The sequence below is a fragment of the Pseudochaenichthys georgianus genome, chromosome 21 (assembly GCF_902827115.2).
Source record: "Pseudochaenichthys georgianus chromosome 21, fPseGeo1.2, whole genome shotgun sequence".
NCBI lineage: Eukaryota > Metazoa > Chordata > Actinopteri > Perciformes > Channichthyidae > Pseudochaenichthys > Pseudochaenichthys georgianus.
Window position 1 is genome coordinate 29,399,328 of NC_047523.1, and position 23,299 is coordinate 29,422,626.

At 41.3% G+C, this 23,299-nt stretch overlaps 1 long non-coding RNA gene across 1 annotated transcript; it reads left to right on the forward strand.

Moving 5' to 3' along the window:
* Window positions 1–5: 5 nt before the first annotated feature.
* LOC117466699 (uncharacterized) lies at window positions 6–21,741 on the forward strand. The gene is made up of 6 exons (XR_004554301.1): window positions 6–65; window positions 589–653; window positions 1,747–1,995; window positions 16,977–17,103; window positions 18,970–19,099; window positions 21,655–21,741. It is a non-coding gene; the product is annotated as an uncharacterized lncRNA (long non-coding RNA).
* Window positions 21,742–23,299: the final 1,558 nt, after the last annotated feature.

Sequence of the window (23,299 nt, forward strand, 5' to 3'; positions counted from 1 at the left end):
AATCACCGTGGCAACAGACGGCAAGGAAAGAGGACCAAACTGTGGACCTGTTCCCAATCTCACTGGTAATTACTTTATGTAAAACCATGTCGTTTATTTGATACTTTTGCCAGTGAGAACTATAATCTGAATTAGTATTTTGTATATTTTCAGTCACAATGTCTGTTTACTCATTACCTCACAATGCAATGTTAACTGTTAAACACTAATTCTTCAGTGATGCTCATTCTCACTCAGTCTACTATATTTTTCAACAATGATATTAGGAGATGCCATGTTACTGTAAATGATAATGTTGATAGGTGGTCAAGTAGACAGGAAACGTTCTTATGATTTAATTTATGAATCAGAGAGATACATTGGTATGTGATGATTCAGCAAACCCAACATCTACTTGGAAGGACAATCCTGGCTATTTACATTCAAGAAAAGATTATGAGTTGATATCAGGCTCCTCATTTACAGTCTATGATCCACATCCTACTCAGATTGTAAAGTGAAATGATTCTTCTGCCTTTTACAGAGCATAAAGCGGTTCTTTTGTTTTTTTGTAATTCACTCTTACTTGATGTTTTTTAACTATTCTAGGTTTCAAAGATGTGGAGATTCTAATGGAAGATCAAGAGAGAATGTGTTAACAACATGTTCGAGAGGTATTTATATTTAGACAGGTGCAGTTTTAATTTAGGAAGGTATCTTGCACCATTTCACGTGAAGCATTGAGTTTTTTTTGTTCCTTATGCAGTCCTTTCCACTATACTTGAATATCTGGACTCTGGTTCACCCATATTTGTTTCTATTTTGCGTACCAAGTTTTTCCAGATGTAGCCAACAATTGGATTCTTTTAGAAAAGCTGTAAAGAAAAAAATGCTTATCTAAATTGTGTCCACTTTTTCAAACTCATGTCTCCAAAAAAAGCATTATCCCTCTCTGCTGTTTAAAACTAACTGAAATGACAGCTCTGAGGCAGTCTTTAACCCCATCAGCAGGTCCCAACAACCGGTTAAAAGCAGTTGAAATACTAGTTATATAGCCTATTGATAAATGAAAAACTATACACTTTGAACTTAATTTAGTTTATTTTTAATCCAATTACCACATACTGACACATAGTGTTCTGTACATTTTTATTAAAAATCCTGGACATCGAAAATAATGATTGTCTTTTTTTGCATTCTGGGTTGCAGAGCAATACCACAGTGTAACCAGTGTTCAGATGATTAATCAAGCACAGAATTAATTATAAATGTTTTACCAATGTGATTTGAATAGTTTTGGAAGGCTCATTTTCTGACCAGCACACATTTTTGTTCTGTTCCCATGAGTTGTGCTTTACAGAGGGGGCATTCCCCGCTGCCTTCAAGCCCCCTCCAGCAGTCCAGCGGGGCTAGACAAACAAGACCTGGGGTCCAGTCAATTTGTCTGGACAAATTTGGGGATTTGGGGCCTCGGCAAGCTATGCAGGGACGGGTGCTAATTGTTTGTGTGCCAAGCAACTCCTCTCAATCCCCTGGTCTCTCAAGTCACCCTATTCACCCTGGTCTTTGTTTGGTAAGTAACTTGAACCTGACACATCTGACCAGGGAGAGTGGTATTCAAGTCCCCCCCACCCTTCATTCATGATTACATTCCGTCTTTTGAAAGATCAGTCTATCGTCCAGGAATGAAAAGTAATAATGTCATTTTTACTTTTTCTCAATGTATGCCTTAGTCACCCTTACTTTGTTTCTGTCTCATGCGCTCAGCTAGGAGGATGGATGTGCAACAAATGCTTTGGGGGAAGATGTGGTCCTCTTATACCTCCACCCCCTGGTCAACAATGAGACAATATGAGAAAGTGCTGGAGCGAGGCGTCACCCCAGGCACCAGTCCCTCACTAATTCAGTGTCGCCCCTCGGCGCTCTCCTGGCATGCTGATCAGAGGATTAGGCCCCGGAGACGGCATCGAGTCAAGAGCAGGCTGGAGAAAGGGAAAGGCATGCAGGCGAGATGAGGTACATGCCTGGTTTCACACGCACTCACACCCGACCAGAAGGCAAGCAGACATGCAGCGTGAGGACCACACACTTCCCTGCACTATTGGCAGCTTGTCAGTAGAGGGCACAGTACCACTATCCAATGTTTGCACAGGGAAAACATAATTTAGGTCAATATGTAAAAGTAATTACATTTCCTTTTCACCTATTGAGGTGACTATAAAGTAGAGCAAAGAGTGTAAAATGCTTTTTCTCTCCTTACCTTCCCCAATTGTCCCTTTGAGAGACTATACACACCTATTAAAACACAGCAGAAGACAAGCATACTGTAATTAGTTGGACATCATAATCATGGATATAACCCAGACAACCATCAAACCAACTATTCTTTTGAAATGCATGAAAGAGAATGCTGAATAAATAAATCAGTTAAGGTCATTCAGGCAAGGATTTATGATAACTATATCTCTCCCACTATTACATAAAGCGCTGCCCAGCCACTTTTACCTGGCGGGTGATGAGAATATAATTATGTTTGATACATCAATTCCTTAATTCTGCTCAGCTATCACTTTCCATATAAGGAAATCTCCCACACTGCAACTATCAATTAACATATCCGGGCGCACGATAAATACACTGTGTAACGCACACCACACAATAGCTGTTCTTTCAGTAGTGTGGGTGTTGTTGCCAAAACTGAAACAGTCTCCACAACGCCGTTACTGTCAGATAGGGATTCAGAATGCCTAGTTGAAATTGAAAGGACACAATACAGTGCCCTAAAGGCTGCTCGACATGCTAGAAAACGTTCTGCATGCTGCAGCTATCGTACAGCTGATGCCCTTTAACACATTTTCAGCCCCGATCCTCAAAACACCTGAGTCTGCTACTAATGTCAGATACAGATAATCCCAGCAATAAAAGTTTGGAGTTGTTAGAAGGGATGGATCCCACCTGCAGGGATAATTCTACAACCCATCTGCTACTTTAGTTGGTCTTAACAACTCAAACAGGAGGAATGTTAAAAGTATTCTCCTTTAGTTGTTGGCATTCCAGTGGGGACAGTAGGCTTTTACGAAATAATTTAAGAAATGCTAAAACGTGAAATCATAACGATAATTGTGTTATTTATGTAAAGGATGTGCACATGACCAAAGACTTGTGGAAAGCTGGTCCAGTGATTGTTCGGCACTGTGTCTGCATCTGTTTGTGGTCCTGATTTTGGAGTTGCAGGTTGGGCATGGGCGCCACAATATGGGCTTTAATACAGACCAACAGCCTCTCTATCAAAAAGAAGGAGACAGAGCAATTAGCCCCTTGTAGGAGAGAGAAAGAAAGAGGGAAGGACGGAGGGGAATTGTGAATTTGACACATTAAATGGTGACCGTCATTAGCATGTGGCTGTGTGGAGTGTATTCACTGGATCCTTGAATGCATATTGCTTCACTGCCACGGCCGTACCCCCACCTCTCTTCTTCTCAGTCTGTCCATCATCCCCACGACCATCGTTCACTTGTAATCACCCTATTTAGCCTCTTTTTTCTTTCACTTTCAACAGCTTTTCTGTCGCCTTCATCTTTTAATGCCGTCACGCTGACTGAAGTCTCTAGAATCCAGAAATCAAAACAAATTAAGCTGGATAATTAGATGTAGGAGACAAATGAAATGTCAGACACTAGTCGGTAGACTGAACACCAATAAAGCATCCGGTTATCTTCCTGTATTACAAGCAGATATAAATGTGATGCTGTTTATAGAACTCCTTACCAAAAACGGTGGATGTTTCTCAGCAGAACCTGCAGGGGTTCCTAGGACACATTACAACTCAGTTTGTCTTAGCCTGACACAGCTTCTGTTCGAGCTGACTTTCACTCAGATTGTTCACTCTGCTATATGAGCCTGGAAAAGAGCAAAGTAGCAGGCCCAGTGTGGTGCCTTTTCCTCCATTGTGCTGAGATCACCTCATGCCAGCTTTGGGCTGTCACATTAGCGCACATCAAGACACTGAGCAACACACAACCCACAGAGAGCAAGTTTGTCCTCTGAGTTTCAATCTCTCTCTGCTCAGTGTAAAGTCTGGAGTTTTGTGTTTTGTCTATAGGCAGAATGATAATTAAAGAGGCAATTGTCAATTAGGACTGAATACAATGTCTTTCAAGGATGGGATTTACATCATGGATTGTAAATGAATTAAGTAATGCTGACTCAGCTGTTTTATACAGCCTGTGTAAATGTGTGCCTGTGTGTAGCCAACATTGCGGATAGTGATATGGATGTGGGTTTTTCAGTGTAAAAAGCTTGAGGATGATCCTACTTTCACTCAGGTATCTTTTGAGAACTGGGTCTGTAGTTGAGTCGCAGTGAACTGATCAGGCTATCATGGGTTCTTAAAGTTCATTGAAACTCTGAAACCTGTGTGTGCATCAGGAAGTGCTTTGTATGTCGTGCATGGTCCTTATGACTTCTGATCTGTGTTTTGATAAACATCCAACATGTAGGTGCTGATCAAAAAGTTAAAGTATACTTTCACAAGTGTTCAAGTAAATATATCACTCTTAGTGAAAGCACATTATAAAAGCATCTCTCAGTATGTAGAGGAGGAATGATTACAGCAACACATGATTATTGCTTTAAGACAGACTTGAAACATTTAAAATCTTTCCTTTTCATGTAATGTTGCAGCCAAAAAACATATTTTCTGAATGAAAAAAACACATTGAGAAATCGATAGGATAATGGCTTGTTAGCTTTTATTTTTGTTCTTGTCAACAAATCCCAAGTCAACTGCCCTTAAGTCCATTTGGTTTTACTGAAGAAATACAACTTAAAACAGCTTATTCTTACTCAATTTGAGTTACAATTGGAAATAGTAGAGATCATTTTCAACTACATTGGGTTCTCTGATTGTTTATGGCCAAGATGGATTAAGTCAAATAAACAGTTTATGTTCAAGCTCATTGATTGTGTCTTAATGTGTTTTGGACAACAACGGAGGTCTTTATGCCAGAGGAGTGCAATTTATGAGAATTTGGATACAAAAACAATATTTGGCTGTAGGATCTATTCATTTTTGCTTTCTTTTTATGGCATTTGGTCAAATAAGAGAATATAGGACGTTGCCAGTGTTGTCCTGTCGTCAACACCAAAGTCCATTCTCCTCTTTACACAATTTACTCTTTCTCCTCTCCTGTTCCCTCTCTTGTGGCCTCTGTCCCCTTTTTCTACTTGGCCTCTCTCTCTCTCTGTCCGCCTGTTAGGGCCGTGCAGCCCGAGCTGTCAGAGCAACAATCCCAGTCCATTAGTATGGTAATGAGGCTGCGGGCCGACAGGTGGCCTGCTAGACAGCTCAATTAAACTGCTCATTAAAGAGGAAAGTTAACGAAGCTGCAGCCCGGTGCCAGTACGGCTTTAACACACAATGTGATGTCACAGGCAACAAATTGCTGCTGAGTAGGGGAGTGTGTCAATCTGCGTGTGCGTGTGTGTGTGTGTGTGTGTGTGTGTGTGTGTGTGTGTGTGTGTACGATTCCTTCTATGTGTCCTTGTGTGCACGTGTATGAGTGACATGATTGTATAAAAGCAGTGAGTGTGTCTGTGTGTGGCCAGAGATTGAAATAACAGGTCAGGGAAAGTTAGATGGACATTACTAATAAGGCAGATATGCAGCTCGGTCATTAGATAAGATGAGAGACGGGGGAGGAGACGGGCGCAGAAAAAAAACAAGTCACTCAAACTTGGCCTTTTGCTGTCCCATCAGACTGCCAGCGGCCGGGTTCTTGCATCATTAACTGGACAAGCAACTAGTCAGGCCCTAATTACTATTACAAAAAAAAGGAGAAAAACACACAAAATGAAAGTTGTGCACATTTTTTAATTGAGTGAAACATAAACTGATGCACCTATTTGGATGTTTAATCAATCAATGATACATAACAACTTCAAGTACAGCCAAACATTTGTTCTAATCTTTGTTCTAGTCTTTGTTCTTAAGGCATACAGACATGGCATACTGTGTGCATGTTTACAGAGTTATTAAAATCACTGTTATTGTTCCTCCTTTCCATCCTGGCTGGGAAGTAATCCCTTTCCAACTGTGGCTAGTTGCATACCATGTAGATTTCCTTTCTGTGTTGTCACATTACTGAGGAGGACAGGAAACGGTGTCCAGGGTGACAAGTTATAACTTATTGTAAAAAAGAGTTGCTTTGTTGCACCTGGGAAAACTCACCTTCATTTTTTATCAAACATATATTCTCATATTCAATCTTAGCAGTGGTCTGATCAGCCAGAAGGAAATAAAACACTTGTGTGAATGAACAAAGTATCCCTGAAATAAGATGATAGGTTAGACATAAATAAGCAGACTCACTGGATGCATACAATAGACAATCTTACATTCCTGACAGGTCGCTCAAATTGACACTCATTCTGAAACCACCTTCATAATGTGGTAAAATGTGTTTTCTAAACTGCACAATTTATTTATTTTGGATTACAACCTATACTGTATATTGTATACAATTGTTATGAGATGACCTTGTGCATTCATGGGATGCACCATGGGAGCCAGGGCTTTTAGCTGCACCGCACCCAGGCTCTGGAACTCTCTGCCTCCACACATCAAACAGTCTGACTCCATCACGACATTCAAAACCCACCTGTTTAAACTGGCCTACTCACTCTAAAACACATGCAACCTGCTATCACAGATCCCCCTCTCACTCCGTCACTCCCCACTCTTGTCTTGCCTGTTTTATGCTTTTATGCTGCTGTATTGCCTTGTCGGTTCGATTAAATTGTGTTCCGTTTTTGTTTTAGCTGTTTTAACTTTTAAATGCACTGTAAGGCGACCTTGGGTGTCCTGAAAGGTGCCTCGAAATAAAACGTATTATTATTATTATTCCATCAAGTTTTCAAATGTTACAGCAACTAAATCTGAATCTTCTGAATCAAAACCAAAAAATATTGCCATTATTAATATTATTATTGACAACAGATACAAAGTCTGGGGGAGGCGTGTGGTGCAGTGAGTTGTTCGTTGGTGTTCGGATCAGGGGGTCACAGGTTCAAACCCCACTGCAGTCAGCATGTCGTTGTGTCCCTGGGCAACACACTTCACCCCAAATGGCTCCTGTGGGGATTGCCCACAGTATTGAGTATGTAAGTCACTTTGGATAAAAGCATCTAACAAGTGACATGTAATGTAATGTAATGTAATGTAATTTCAACCCTTCCTCAATACACAGGCTGCAAAGGGTCCATTAAAGGGTCGCATAAGAAGTAAATATGCATTTTTAAGTAAATTAAAACGTTAAATATGTTGCTGCATTCACTGTTTTAGAATACATTGCGTTGTTATAGGAGTTACATTGTATGATTGCAGGTTTTTCTTAGGTTTTTCTTTCAATTAGATTAGTCTGGTCGGGATCGCAATGGGGGGCATTGAGTGCAACATGTTTTGATAGTCGCTCATTGTTTATTATGTATGAGAATAAAGATGTAACACGACATGGTAATCAGTTTGTAACCCGGACCAATTTAGTTTGTAATCCGGGGGGCGTGCTCTCTCAAGTGTGAAAATGTGGCCATATGCGTCATGCTTCTCCCTCTCTTGTGTTTCAATCTCTGCGTCTATGACACGGAGGATCATGGGAGTTAATGGGGTAGGAGTCCGGTCAACACACAGGGTTATGTATGGGCACAAACATGAACACGGTGTGAAAACAGAGCCTCCAGATTCGCTCAAAGCTGTCTGAAAGATGTCTGCCCTTATGAATATGCTAATCCCAGTTTACCATGAACAAAAAAATGCTCATTAATTAATCAACAACAATGGCCTCCTTTAATGACACACTAGCTGCCAATGGAGACTGAGACTAGTTTATATGTGAATATTAATATAATAACAATATTCATGCAAACCATTTAGGCAGTCACTAAGATGGCAAGTATCTTATATGTATGGTTATAAACAGTTATGGCTATAGTTTGCATAAAAGAAAGTAGAAAGTCGTCAAAAGATACAAATCTAAAAGGATGGCATTTGAAAAGCCAAAAAAGGAAAAGTAAAATAGCAAATTCTTTGAAACGCTGAACTCATCGAGAACATTGGAGAAGTCACTAATTAGTTGTTTAACGAACATAATAACAATTGTCATGGTTACAGATGGGCCAGTAGCCAGACACTGTCAGAGGTGTGTCTGAAGAAACGGTTTCCCTGCATTAACCTACATAACATGTCGTACATGTGAACCAAACTGGATAGAAACAGGCCATTTTCATCACAATTATAAACTGGGAATTATAGTTAACATTAACAAAGAGGGCCTTACTTCAGTGTGAGGATGTACTGACACACATTTTTCTTGCTAGGATCACGTTAAGCACCGTGATACATCAAGTAAATAAGTGAAAAACATCATCATTCATTGTAGTTGAGTTAGTGAATAAGTTGAATAAGGTATGTCTTTCTGTGTGGTTGTGGTTATCATCCAGACATTTCCCTCAGAAGGTGTTGTATCAAAAATAGAGCTAAAACATATATTGGGGTTTTATAGGTGAACAGAAACATGATGTGAATTCTAAAGGCCTTTACAGCCTAGGTTCTCAATAAGTTCTGGGCATTGCTTAAGAAGCTGTCAGCCCAATGTATATGCTATGCTGCTCACTACCCAAACTTTTTAAATAGCTTTTATATGATTTAGTGTTTGCCCTTATAGTTTTTAATAAGGAAATTCCTTCTTCTTCACACCTTTGTTTTTGTTTCAACCTTAACTTCTTGATTTTCTCTCAAATCTCCGCTGCCTTCATGATGTGTCCAGATGATGGGAAGTTGTCTTTAGATGTGTCCTGTGTGCCTGCAGCAGTGGATCATTGAGGTCCAAGCAGTCAGCAGGCAGCAGCCCGCTGGTCTATTATGTCACTAATTGGTGGCATGAGTGAGATGGCTACAATATCAAAAGGCAGGAAGCAAAGGTTGGAGGGACTGTGGGGGGCGAGGAGATGGAGAGAATGAAGGCAGGAAAGGGAAACAGAGAGACAGAGGGAGAAAGTACGAGATGTGTTCTAATTAGAGTAGGGCGTGTCTGTACTCCATGTTTGAGGCAAATTAGGTTGACAGGGGAGTGACAAGTTTTGTGCATTTGTGATAAGCTGCTCTAATAATAACATCTCTGTTGGTGGGAAATGGTCAAATGGAACTGTGGGAACTCAAAAAGAAAGTGCAGAGATGGAGAGTGAAAGACTTTGGGAGTATTTTGTTATTAACTCTGAATTTGACTTCACCTATGAGTAAGTAAAGGGGCATATTTTGGTGTGTTAGTAAAACTTAATTTTGTCCCAAGCTTAACAACACATTGTTTTAATTGATCGTTTGATATCACCAATTTGGGTTTGCAGTCAAACATATCTCAATTAGCTCCATTAATAGGGCACTCCATGAATTGTACCCATTAGGGTTCATCTTGTTGTGAGAAGGACTTTGAATCTTGCAAACAACTGTTTTTGAAAGATGGCTTGGAAAACAATATATTGTTGAAAAATGTATCAGCATGAGCATATGGTACGAAAATATTACAGAATACCAGTGTGCAACAACATGAATACAGTACAGGTTGTTGTTGTTGAATTATTGGAAGTGCATTATTCAGAGATTCTTTAGGTCAAGGAACTAAGTTCAGTATCTTTGCCTCCCTGGGTCTATTTTGACAATTCTTCTTTAATTTCTCTTGTGAGGCTTCTTATCTCTTGGGAAGTCAAAAGTAATTTCCGGAATACCCTGCTGAAGAAGTGGCATTGTTCCTTGATGTAGAGTATGAACCTTTAAGCAGGACTAACAAACAAATAACTGCCGGTTTCAGTGGGTAGTGTATTCCATCATTTACTTTTTGCTGCAAACATCAGACAGAAAGAGGGAATATCCCCTGTTGAGCTGTTAGAGACAGAAAACAGCGCTAAACATAAATTAATATTGGGCTTTAAATTCATCAGGTGGTCATAAACACGATGTGGATAAAGTTAAAAAAGCACCAGAACCGCTACTTTTTTATAATATTAATTTGTCAACTGAGTCTTACTGCAAAGTCAAGGATGAACTTAGACCCTAACGTTTTTTACTTGGAAAAGCTGTTTGGATAATGTTTTAAAAACAATCAAATAAGTGACATAGTTGTACCAACATCATATGTGTGTGTTGTGTTGCTCAACATCCCCTATACGATCTCCCTCGTTTGCCCCCAGGGTGTCTTCTACATGTGTCCTAATCGCACCCCTCTCCCCGTCACTTCCACTGACCCCCTGTTGTGGAGGGAGAGAGCGACATTAAATCTTAATCTCACCCGCTTGATGGAGAATGCAGGTCCCTGAAAGGCAGCATTTTCTGGTTACATGAACCCATTGGGGGTGGATCAACCATATGCCAATTGACATGGCTGGGGCTGAATGGCCCAACGTGGATTGTAACAGTGGTCCTTGGACAAAAAGCCCCTGCGGGCTCCCACACCTCCACCAGAACTGAACAGACGTCCAGGCTGCTGCTGACACAAGGCGGGATACCCCCCCCCCCACACACACACACACACGCACACACACACGCACACACACGCACAAAATTGGTGGCCCACTGGCACGTTTTTGTTTTTGATATGATGTTGGGGATACAAAGATTTAACACAAATGACACTGTTGAGCTGAAAGCTGTCGTTAAACATGCACTAACAAGAATTGTTGTAACCTGATAGGGCTGCAACATCAAGAATTGATAAGCATTATATGTTATGTTTAAAAGGTTTAATGGTACAAACCTGAATACTCAAAATCTTAAATTTTTGTATTAACAAAGACAGAATAAGAACCCTTAGTCCACAGTGTGTATATCCACATACTGTACATACAGTACACACCTTGACATTTTCTGTTCTTTAAAAACATAACCATGACTTTAATTCATCTTCATACTAATTTACCACATGTTTTTTGGATGCACTTTGTCGTACAAAAACCACCATGAAGTGTCTCCATCCAGAGAGCTGTCCAGGTGCATGTCATTGATATCACTCTTCATTATATCCGTCATACATTTAGTAAAGAATCATCATTTAGGAGTAAGTTGTTGACCATGGTTTTGAGCTCCATTTCCCACGTTTTGTTGTTGTAAATACCAAACATTTTATGTGAATCTGAACTCATGATCCGTCAGTTTCTGTAATGGTTTTTATAATTATTTAAACATTATTTGTATAATACTTTTGTTGACCACATTACGTTACAATGTGCTTTTTTAAGGGAAGAAAACAAAGAATAAAAAGCTAATTTAAGAAGAAATCAATTAAAAATGACAAAAACAAAATGTTAAAACTAGACTAAGACAGAAAATAGCAAAACAGCAAATTCACATATTTTCAGTGCAACCTGATGACGGACTATTTTCCCAATACAACATCTAAAATAATAAGCTTTCAAATTGAAATCCTTTTTGTTGTCAAAGGCATCCCAATAAACCCCCTGGATTTAGAACATTATTATTACTGTACATTCACCACAGTAGTGCAATACAATTGTGTTAGAGATTAATGATTCATGATTGATCATACACATACAATTAAATTATAATCAGATAGCAGTGAACAATCCTCGTCTTTTCTACACCAGTGATCCCACATGAGAGCCTGAGACGGCTTTAATGGAAATGTTCCTGATTGGAGAGGCACTCCACTGACTGTACCACTGGAGAGGCCAGTGCGTTCGCCATATGGGACAGGGATGGTCAATGGGATTATGTTGTGCACCTCTCCTTCTCCCTCTTCTCTCCCCACACATAATCAACCAGGGGATGAAGTCCGAGCCCACCAAGCCTCCGCCGAAGTGTCCCAGATCCCCTTTAGCCTACTTGGGAAGGGAGAGTGGGGCAGTGGGGGTCTCGTGGGCAGAGAGAAAGAGCAGGGGGGACCACCAGATGGATTAACATATTCAACAGAGCCAGAGATCAAGCCTTTATAGAGTGAGGACAGAGGGAGGCTTTCTCTCACACATACAGAGTCTGAGAGAAAACAGAAATGAGTGTAAGCTGGATTTGTTTTCATTGTCATGGAAAAACAGCGATAGGCCAAGTGATAACTCCGCTACTCAGATGTAGCCTACATTTTTCTTCTCTCGCAATTGTGGGCCGGACATGTTCACAAACACTTGAGGTGGAAAGAAACTAAATACATTCACTCACAGTCACAATACGTGTGTGTCCGTAATACATAAGTAACTTTTTTTAGATGTTATACTTCTACATATTTAGAGATGAATATATTGTACATTGTAGCCTCATAATCAGACAGAATTGACAATCGTATCGCACTTATTGAGTTAGTTGTTTGAGAAGCTGCAGTAGCAAAGATAAAATACAATTTAAGATAGAGATAAAACAGTTATGCAATTAGATAATGCACCCAGAAATTAGTGACACATACTGTAGAAGTGTCTTCTGATCTAAGGCAAGACAATTATTTGTCAGTGTCTTCTAAAACCATTACAAATCACAACAAGAAACAAATATTCTCTTGTAAAGATTTTGTAAGTTTAGGCTCCAAAAAGTGGTACACACACACACACACACACACACACACACACCACACACACACACACACACACACCACACACACACACACACACACACACACACCACACACACACACCACACAACACACACACACACACACACACACACACACCACACACACACACACACCACACACACACACACACACACACACACACAACACACACACACACACACACACACACACACACACCACACACACACACACACACACACACACACACTGCTGGGCGAACTTGTGGCCCTGTCCCAGCATGGGCACCAGATTAGGGACCCTGTTTTTTCGTTGGTTTGCTGTTCTCATGACATGTGAATGGCCACTGAGATAGTGGAGGAACATTATCCAACACATTCATCTCCACATCAAAGATGAGCCCAACGGTCGGAGGAATACCACCCTGAAAGAGAGCAAAGACCCTGCTACAAATGTTGGATTAGAGATCCAAAAAAAGCTTGTGTAGTGTTTATGAGTGACTGTTGATATCTGATCAGGCTAAATTCTCTTTTCCTTTACACGCATCCTGACTGAACCGACACGTTCTTTAGCTGTTTTGCAGTCTCCTTCTTACTGTCATAGTGAACATTTCAGCTTCTCATGTCAGACAAGTAAGAGATAAACATGTGAATGTAACATTACATTCATGTCTCTGGACTAATTACAGTAATCCTCCTTAGTTTAAGCTTAAAATGTGAGTAATCACTTATTTGTGTTCCAGAATAGCAGTCATTCCAAAACGATGGGCTATAATCTGAATCTATAACAGCCTTCACTCTTCTGCTTTCCGGCTTTACAACAGATGTTGGTAGGGATTTGCTATTCAGCCACAAAAACATTAATGAGGTCCAACAATGAAGTTGGGTGATAAGATCCGGGTCACATTTAGTGTTCCAGTTTATCCCAAAAGTGCTGAACGAGGTTGAGGTCATGGCTCTATGCAGACCAGTTTCTTAGAAATTACGATTCAATTCTACTCAACACTTCCAGCATTTTTTACATGGAAATCAGACTTTTTGGATTCCTCAGTTGTGCAACTATGGTTTGCATTAACCATAACAATACTGTATACAGATAATTTAGAAAGCGAGAATATGAAAGAACATTTAGACATTCTTGTTGCACCCAAGACTGGAAAGACCTTGCTTTGGCATTGATGAAACTGGAAATGTCCAACCTTAACTCTTATGGTAAAGTTTGTAATATATATGAAGATTTATTGTAATTGGGATTAAGGGCCTAGACCAAACATAATTTAATAATGTAATACCAGATTTATGATCATGCAGTTGTCTTGCAGAACACATATAAAGACTGAGTATGTCGGTGACAGAACCACCTGTAACTGTTATAAAAACGTAAAAAGTAACATAAGTCTGTCTCTCCAATAATTTAGGAGAGAGCAAAGATTAGAAGAGAACATGGAGACCTCTGAGGAAGACAATGTGGAGGGAGTTGTGGGAAGGTGAGGGGTTGAACAAGTGAATGCAAGGCAGTGATAAAGGAACTCACCACCAATGATATCAATCTGTTGAGCAGCAACATGCAGGGAACACTGTAATCCGTCAGGTTTGGCAGCCGGACACTCATCAAAATCAAAGTGAGCTAGAGGGGTGCGTTGATAGTGGAGCAAGAGAATGAGAGCGGCATATCGATGTAGGGAAGGAGACAGAAAGAAAACAATGCAGCAGCATCCAGAGAAAGAGGGGGAACCTGCTGCCTGGCTGCTGGGCTTCTGATTGATGAGGTCACTGAGAGGGCTTCCCCAAAATGAAGAGTGTCTTCAGAGGGTCAGCCAGAGGTTGGGTAGAGGTCAGAGTGCAGCCAAAGGGGAGACGCAGAGTCTCAAAGTATCACAACAAATGATCGTAAAATTATTCTTAGAAAATGTCTTCCCTGTCACTGATGGCCACTGCGTGCTGTCTTGGGCTGTATCAGCTAATATCAGAATGTATATGATCATCATGGTGTCGGAGAAAATCTTCATATATGAGATATGATTAGCTGCCATGATACTCTCACAAAATCTTACTGTACAGTTCAACTTATTGGCGTCTGATTCAACGTTAATTTTGGCTCATTGTGTCATCACTTTGTTAAAGTTGGACTCTCTTTTCACATGTGACATTAATGACAGCTAAGGTCATGGCATGATCATAATCATTTTTCATTCAAACTTGGGTGATTTGGCAGACTGCGTTTATTCCACAAAAATGAACGCACACAGACTCTACCAATGTTAGCCCTGGCCAACAGCTTGTGAATACTGTCTTCTGATCTAATCTTAGTTTTACCAGCACCATCGACTTTTTGTGTTCCTCCAGTTTGGTCACTTTTCTTTCCAGTCAAAACACTTGATAAAATATGTATATTTCACCTTTTCCATTGCCATCTCTTAAACTTCCTTTTGAAATGTGCTTATTTAGTCTGAAGTAAAGTCATCTCTAAATGTAATGGATCTATAAAATGTATAGTAATATATAATATTGAGTTCTTACTTACAATCATTGTTGCCTTGATGTGGTCAAAGTACTATCTCGTATAGGTAGTTCAGAAATCACACAGATTGATTTACAGAAGCTTGTCAGAAGGCAAGACGTATGAACACACATATACTAAAAAAAGGATACACCTGGTTGTAAATTACCATAAACCCTACTATGATAATCCCGCCTCCCCCAAAATAGCATACATGCTAATTTCATCATACATACAGTACACACAAAGCAGTTTCCAGTGTTGTCACTTTAGTGTCCCCTGCTGGGAGGGCCAACAGTGGAGTAGCTAGTGTGAAGGTAACCTTTTCAACTGTGTTGGAGCCACTTGGTAAACACACACTATAATTACTGCTTATTAGAGGCTATAGGGGCCCATTAGTAGCACTGGCCCTACCCCTCACTGCCTGCACCTCATTATAGAAGCCAGCACAGCACAGTGTGCCTCATTACCACCTGCCTGTTAAACTCACAGACACACACACACACACACACACACACAACACACACACACACACACACACACACACACACACACACACACACACACACACACACACACACACACACACACACCACAACACACACACACACACACACACACACACCACACACACACACACACACCACACACACACACACACACACACACACCACACACACACACACACACACACACACACACACACACACACACACACACACACACACACACACACACACAAACAAGTTAACATGCACTTGTTAGAACACTGCAGGTGCTGCCAGATTGAATTCAGGTGTTGACTTGTTACCTGGTAAATAGTTGTGTTTGTGTGTGTGTGTGTGTGTGTGTGTGTGTGTGTGTGTACAGTAAAAGCATGTTCATTGCATCATGTGACGGTCCAAAACGATCAACAGGACTCATCTATGACTGTTTGTCATTTGTTAAGCTAATGCCCATTATTTGTATCCGTGCACTTTAAATGTGCTGCATTTACTTGAGATGGGAATCCATTACATTTCAAATAAATGTGTCGCTTAACTGTTTTAGGTGTTGACAAAGGCAGCATTTTTCAGTCTAACGGGACTTTTGTGAAAGACTTTTGTTTGGTTGTTATTATTAATGTGTGACACAGCCATCCTTGCTTTATTAGAAACATCGAAGTACAAAAAAAGAGTGTTATATCATTATTATTAACAATTTTATCCTAACGATGCACAAGCTCTGTGACAATTGTAATTAAGTGATAAGTAGAGGTTGAGCAATGTAGAAAGTTAAGGGTTAAACTATAGCTACAACATAGTCAGTTTTTACTTCTAGAAAACTAGCTGTAGGCATGGTTAGTTTAAGCTTAAAAAACGACAATGCTCGCTCAGTACCGGCTACAACTGCCACCCATGCATTATGTGTGCGCAAACGCATAAACACAAATACATGTTCTTCATGAATTGCTCCCTCAGTGTGCCCCATTTTGACCCAGTCTCTATTAAAAAAACAAAACAATAATGTCACATTCCAGACCATGCCACCCTATGCTGTTCACTGTGCCGCCTGTGCTGCAGACAAAAGCCTCCCTTCTGTCAGCAGAGTGCAGCTGCCATCGCCGTTTCTTCACTTTACTGCCGATATTTACTGGGGATACAGACACTATTTTATTCCCCCTCTCCCTTCCATTTCTCCCATCCCTCTCTGCCCTCCCTGCACCCGCTGTTAGGGTAACAATTTCTTAGTCTGTTGACTCTGCCATGGCAGCACAAGCAGATAAAGCTTTTTTTCTGTTTCTCAGTGTTTCGCTCTCAATCCTCTGTCGAGTTACAGTAGCTGAGTGAACGGCACCATGGCAGCACTGGCAGTTAAAGACTTGTATCTGTCTCAGTTGCACACTTTCTGTGTGATTTTCTTTGTTCTGTCCTCCAGGTGAATGCCATGCTGGCAAGGGTGCCAAGGAAGCAGATGGCTTCAGAAAGCAGAAGTAGAAGGAAAACAATGTGGAGGAGGGACCCTGTGGAGAATACTAAGCACTGTGGGAGATGCAGCAACAAAGGTTTAATGTCTAAACTTTAAAAAAAATAACCATTTAAAACGGACTTGTTAAATGATTGGTTAATATCAAGATTATCTTTTCTGATGTGCCTTTTATTGGTATTAGGTTTTATTAAACTCAGGTCAGATTTGTTATATCTTTGGCCTAGTTTCTATGAAAGCACTCACCAGCAACATTGCTACAACAATGTCCAATGCAGAAATTCAGAAGATCAGTTTCTGCGGACGTCCTTAAGCACATTATTTGCTTGAAAAAAGGAAAACAACTACCCTAACTATGTGGTTGTGGTCCTACATACGAAAAAATAACTTGTTAGTTACTTACTTCCATCCACTGGAAAAAGCAACAAAGGTCAGTAATGATCCAGAGACATTGCAATTACAAAGTCGTCGTCTTAACCAACACACCAAGTCACGTCAATGAATTATTGGTGGTATAACATCTTTTGACTAAACAAAGCATTGTAATATTGTGGCTTTCATCCTGTGCACATTGCATTTATGCTTTTAGGGATAATTTTGACGAAAATACAACCACAATACTTGATGTTATGAAATTGTGTTAATTCCCTGTAGTTGATTGGAGGTCATTCAGATCACTAGTTGCACTTTGGCCTTTGATAGCTCCTGATTAATAATTGACAGCAGCTTGGTACATTTCCTCACTTGGCCAATCAGGGTGTGGCGGCATATTGCAAACCCAGGGAATTTTGTGCGTGCCATAATTTAAAGCCCATCAGATATTGTCAGCCATAACTCTGGTCTTTGTCTCTGCTTTGTTAACTTTTCTGATGCAAGGTGATTTGGTCATACTGACACCTAATTTAAGTACATTTCCCATAGCTTACCTGCATCAGGGCATTCTGCATTCTGTTTTTATTGGTTTACGTTTCATCAAAACCACCTTTTTACATTTCCTTATCATCAAAGACATATATTGATTTTTAAAAAGACAGTTTATTTTTTATTGAAAAGGCATTTTAACATCATTATTAAAGGTAGGGTAGGTAAGAATGGAGAAAACAGCTCGAGTGCGCTAGAATTTGAAAGTACACAACCGGAAAAAATCTGCCTCTTCCTTCAGACTTCCTCACAGAGCACTTCCTCCAACCAGTTATTTTAGCCGGGCCGGCTAAAATGATTGGTCGTGCATTTTACAGTATTACGGCTTCCACAGATGACATTTTTTTATGTATTTATTGTCAAAGCACTTAATATATTCATTGCTATCGGGATGTTAAGAGCATTCCATGGAATATAACAAAAAGTGTTTCTGAAGTGAAACCCACCTTTAAGGAGGTATTTTTTTTATTGTGAAGGCACTTGTGGGTTTGATTTCTGAAATGATTTAGAAAACATTTTAACTTGTTCAGGCTTGCTCCTGATGAGCTGACATTTGGGGAATCGGTACTGCCACATCATCCACACAAAAAGACAGAATCCATCTACAGAATACATATACAAAGAAATGGAGAAACATCTAATTGAATGATCAAGTCAAGAGTTCAAGAGCATTCAACATTGAAGCATATCACATTAAAAAAAATAGGATGTTCCATCCGTTTGAGCAAATTAACATAAAAAACTGGAGAATAAAGACAGCACCTGTACTGGCATGTCTGCCTGGGAGAGTTACGAATCATCAACCTGAAGCACCTGTTAGTCTAAGATTTAATTAGGAAAGAAAGGGTGAGCTCTCTTTGCCTGCATTGAACAACAGGTTCCTCTCTTGAGAATCCCTCAAATTCTTGCCATGTGGTTAGAGTTGGCTGATAAAGGAGCATGTGTGGCATTCAACATATAAGCATATGTGTGTGTATGTGTGTGTGTGTGTGTGTGTGTGTGTGTGTGTGTGTGTCCACTCCAGGGTGCTCCAAACTTTGAGGACAGCCCCTCCAGAAAACACAGGCCTGGCCCTCCAAACTCAAAGGACGAGCTCCATTCACCGCCTGGCAACGGCGCTGAGAAATGGAGAAGAGATGGGCACAACGGAATGGGTGGGCAGTAAATTATCAACTTTGAGAGAAGAAGACACGATATTTATTTATAGCATTCAGCCAGGGCACTCAGGGAAGGTTGAAATGGAAAGGGGGTGCGCGTCTTTTGCAAGGGGCATCCTAGGTGGTCAGCATTGACCTGTACTAACCCCTTGTATCCTGTCTCATTCTCACACCCTTCACACTTGTCTTGTACCCAGAGCTCCCGAGACCTCCCTGGTAATTAGGGAACGAGTCACACCCACTCCCTGCCCCCAAATGTAGTAAATGTTCCTCCTTCTCCTGGCCTTGTGACACACACACTCACACAGCCACAGAATTGTGGCTTCAAGACACCATTCAGCCCGGTCCCTACTTGCTCTATCCCCCACTCTACATTTTATCACCACCCCTTGTTTTGTTTTGCTGTCTCAATCCATCAATCTTCCCATTAGCCTCCATATTACGGACACCACGGGAAACGCCCCCTTTACACCAGCCCTTCAAATCTGTCTTCCTCTCTGCAACTCCCTCAGCCTCTTCCACTTGCTGCTGACTCTAGCTCCATCCTTCAGTCCAGCCTCATTAGTTCTACCTGCGGCTTTCCAATGATCACACTCTCCCTCCTTTTTTTTTGCTGCTGATTCACCTCCAACTTAAGGTTACCATCCGACTGTCCTGGGGCATGGAGGTTAAGATGGAGATGGACAGTGAGGAGAAGCATTGGGGATGCTGCGGACGGTGATGGGGGTAGCAGCACTTTGGGTGGTATGTTTCCTCCGAGGGTGGGACACAATGCCTCCAGTGTTCAGGCAGGCCCACAGGAGCTTGTTTTACAACAGGGGAGGGGCGGCCATCAATGGCCAGATGATGTGAACCACCCTGAGCCGATTCACAGTGACAAACAGCCCCCTCCGAGGAGACCCCCCCCCCTTTCTCCTCCTCCTCTTTTCTGCTTTCTCCCATCGCCTCCCTCCTTCCCTCCACACATTCTGTTCTGTTGGATCAAAACCAGGGCAGCAGAGAGCAGGCAACAGCACCGCAGCTCAATGGACTGGAAACGAGGACACACACACACACACACACACACACATACTAAAAATGTCTCACATACATAATGGGTATACATGCATACACTCACGTGCACAGAAACACACAGGAACAGAACAGACCCTTTCTGTCCGTCTTCTCCTAATGACGTCTCAAGCATCTTGCTGGAACATGAATTGGTATTAGTTTAATTAAACCAGCGTGGCCCTTATTTGTGTTCCTCTCTTCGTGCTCAAAAAGGAAACCTGGCTTGATGACAGCATAATTGCTGAAGAATTGAAGGAGAGCTAGTGTGTCGAGTTGCCAACCCAGCTAGCGGGGAACGTTCTCACAACTTTGGCTAACGTTACCTATTGGTTCTAATAAGGTTTTAAAGAAACGTTTTAATCTGATGTTCAAAGAACCTTTTTAGCATGTTTATTAATATTAATATTAATATTAATATTAATTTCAAATAATGTTCCTATAAGGTTTAAGGTTAACTAAAACATAACGTTTTAACTGCAACATTCAGAGGATGTTTTGAGGATGTTATTGAGGCCTGAGATGACAGAAAGTTTATTTATAAAACGTTCCTTTAATGTGATATGTTAACAAAGGTGGAACGTTTTGCCTCCAACATTCCAAGGATGTGTTTTGGACGTTGTTGGGTAACACATTAAAGATGTTCTTTATAAAACGGTCCCTCAATGTTACATGAGGGACACATGAGCAAAGAAGAACATTTTGAAAGCAACATTTGGATAATGTTTTCAGGAGGTTATTCTTTTTTTATAAAATGTTCCTGTGATGTGAAATATTTACAGGGTCATGGTCAACGTCAGATTTATTTGTAGTGCGCTTTAAAAAATAAAAACTTGCTGCATTTGTTTGAAAAGGATGTTTAAAAGAAATCTGATGTCACCACATTTTCGTTTTTAGAAAAAAACAAGCACGTAATTCATGATATTGCACGCTTGCGTAGGCGTGCCTGAGTTCCCAGCTAGACATTGTTGGTTCTAAAAACATTCTGAGAATGTTACCATTCATTGTTCTAGGAATGGTTTCATCAAGATGTTTTATTTTGGTTCCTAGAATGTACTTCTGAAAGGTAGGATAACGTTCTCTAAAAACATTCTTAAAATGTTTGGTGATAACATTGTTCGAACATTATACCCCAAGTGTTTTTGTTGTTTATGCACATATCTCTATGGTCATATGGATCGAATAACACTTAGAAAACCAAAGACAGACATTTAGAAGAATGGACCGACTATCACTGCCCGTCCCTGAAACCCCTGTTAGTGGGTTAGTGCCCCCCCCCACACCTGCCTGCTGGTCTGCTCTACACGGCTGGGAGCAATCTCCAATCAACCACACCTGCAACCTGCTCATCAGCCACACTATGAAAACCTGCAGCCTGCACTCATTCCCTGCCGGATTGTTGCCGTGAACGGATTGTTGCGTGCCGCTCTACCTTTTTACCAGCATATTCTTTGACAACTTTGCCTGCTTTTGCCTCACACTTATTTGTGTGTCTCTCCCAGGAGGAATCCAAGGCCTTCCACACTCCCAAGACCAGCCATGCCTCTCCACCCTGGAACAACTGTTTCCCATTGCCGCCATAACCAACCTCCACTCCCAGCTCCCCTTTTCTAATAAACAAATGTTACTTTCACAGCTGACTCCGAGTCATCCTTTTACATGTGTTATTAGTCACATTCCAATAGTTAAAGGTCACATGTCATGGCCATTTCCACTGATCATAATTCCATTGTTGAGGTCTACTAGAATAGATTTATACTGTGCAATTTTCCAAACTCACATTGGTTTCGCATACAGCATCTCTGTAAAGTATGTGTATTCACTCTCTCCACTAAACGGCTCGTTGCAGCTCTTGCCCCCCCCCCCCCCCCCTCCCTGTGAGCCCAGTGTGCTCCGATTGGTCGGGACCAGTCGGGACGTTGTGAATCGCGCTGAGCTCCGTGGAGGTGTGATTTCCTTGTTTAGCGATACACAGCCAAACACAGCGAAACTCACCCTGAGCACACACAAAGTCACAGCCGAAGTAAAAACAATAAGTGTGGCTTGATATTGAGTAAGAAAAAGGTTGATAAAAGCTGTGAGAATTGGTCTGCAGAGAGAATTTCGCCGCGATCCCAACTGTCTGTTATCAGCCTGCAGCCAGGGAGGAGAAATCAGCAGAGCTGCCTGCACTGAGTGTGTGAGGAAGTCCGTGGATTGGTCAATTTGGACCAATCAGTGGGGGCTTAACGTAACGGCTGCGTGGACGTAACGGCTCCACGGACATCATGATGTACCCGAAAGAATCAAATGGACAGTGACGTATCTCCAACGAGGCGTTTTCGGGAAGTATTTTCTGTTTTAGAGTTTTACTCGCTACATGAGCCGCGTTCACACTGCGGTACTTTTCCCACAAAGGTTCATGCGAACTTAGTTCATGCGAACTCTTTAGTTCGCATGAACTAAGTACAGATCTCGTTCACACCAGAAAAAGTCCCTGGGGGTGGAATAGGCAAATGAAGCCGCTGACGTCACTTCTTCTTCTTCTGCTTTGGGTTTACTGGCAGGCTGCAAACCACTTCACGGCGTATACTGCCGCCCAAAGTCCCCGGCCGGAAGTCCCCGGAGTTGGGGACTGGCTTTAGTCGAAGCTGCTGGGAGTCCCAGCAGCTTCGACTGATGCCTTCCGAGTAAATCGCCAGAACGCCGACACCTCCTCATCTCCACCGCTCCCATGTTTTATTTTGTGTTGCCATAAGTTAGTCTCTCTGCGTTTCTGCGCTGGGCTAATGCTAATAATGCTAATGCCAGGATAATAAAATGGCGGCTTCACAAAACTTTTTGGGAGTTTTACGGGGCGTGGTTTGCAATCCGCCCAGCCAATCAGAAATATAGCTCTTTTCTCAAAAAAGAGCCGCTCGAAAGTCCCTGCTCTCTAGCAGGGACTTTCGAGGGGGTAAAAAGGTTTGCATGAACTACTTTTAGTACCGGCTCTTTTTGGTGTGAACGCGATCATGAACTAAGTTCGCATGAACCTTTGTGGGAAAAGTACCGCAGTGTGAACGCGGCTATGGTGTACTTTGAGGGTTTTGACTCTGCACACCATTTACATGCATAACAACCTTCATAACACACAAGGGGACGGGCAATAACCAGAAAAGCACGACA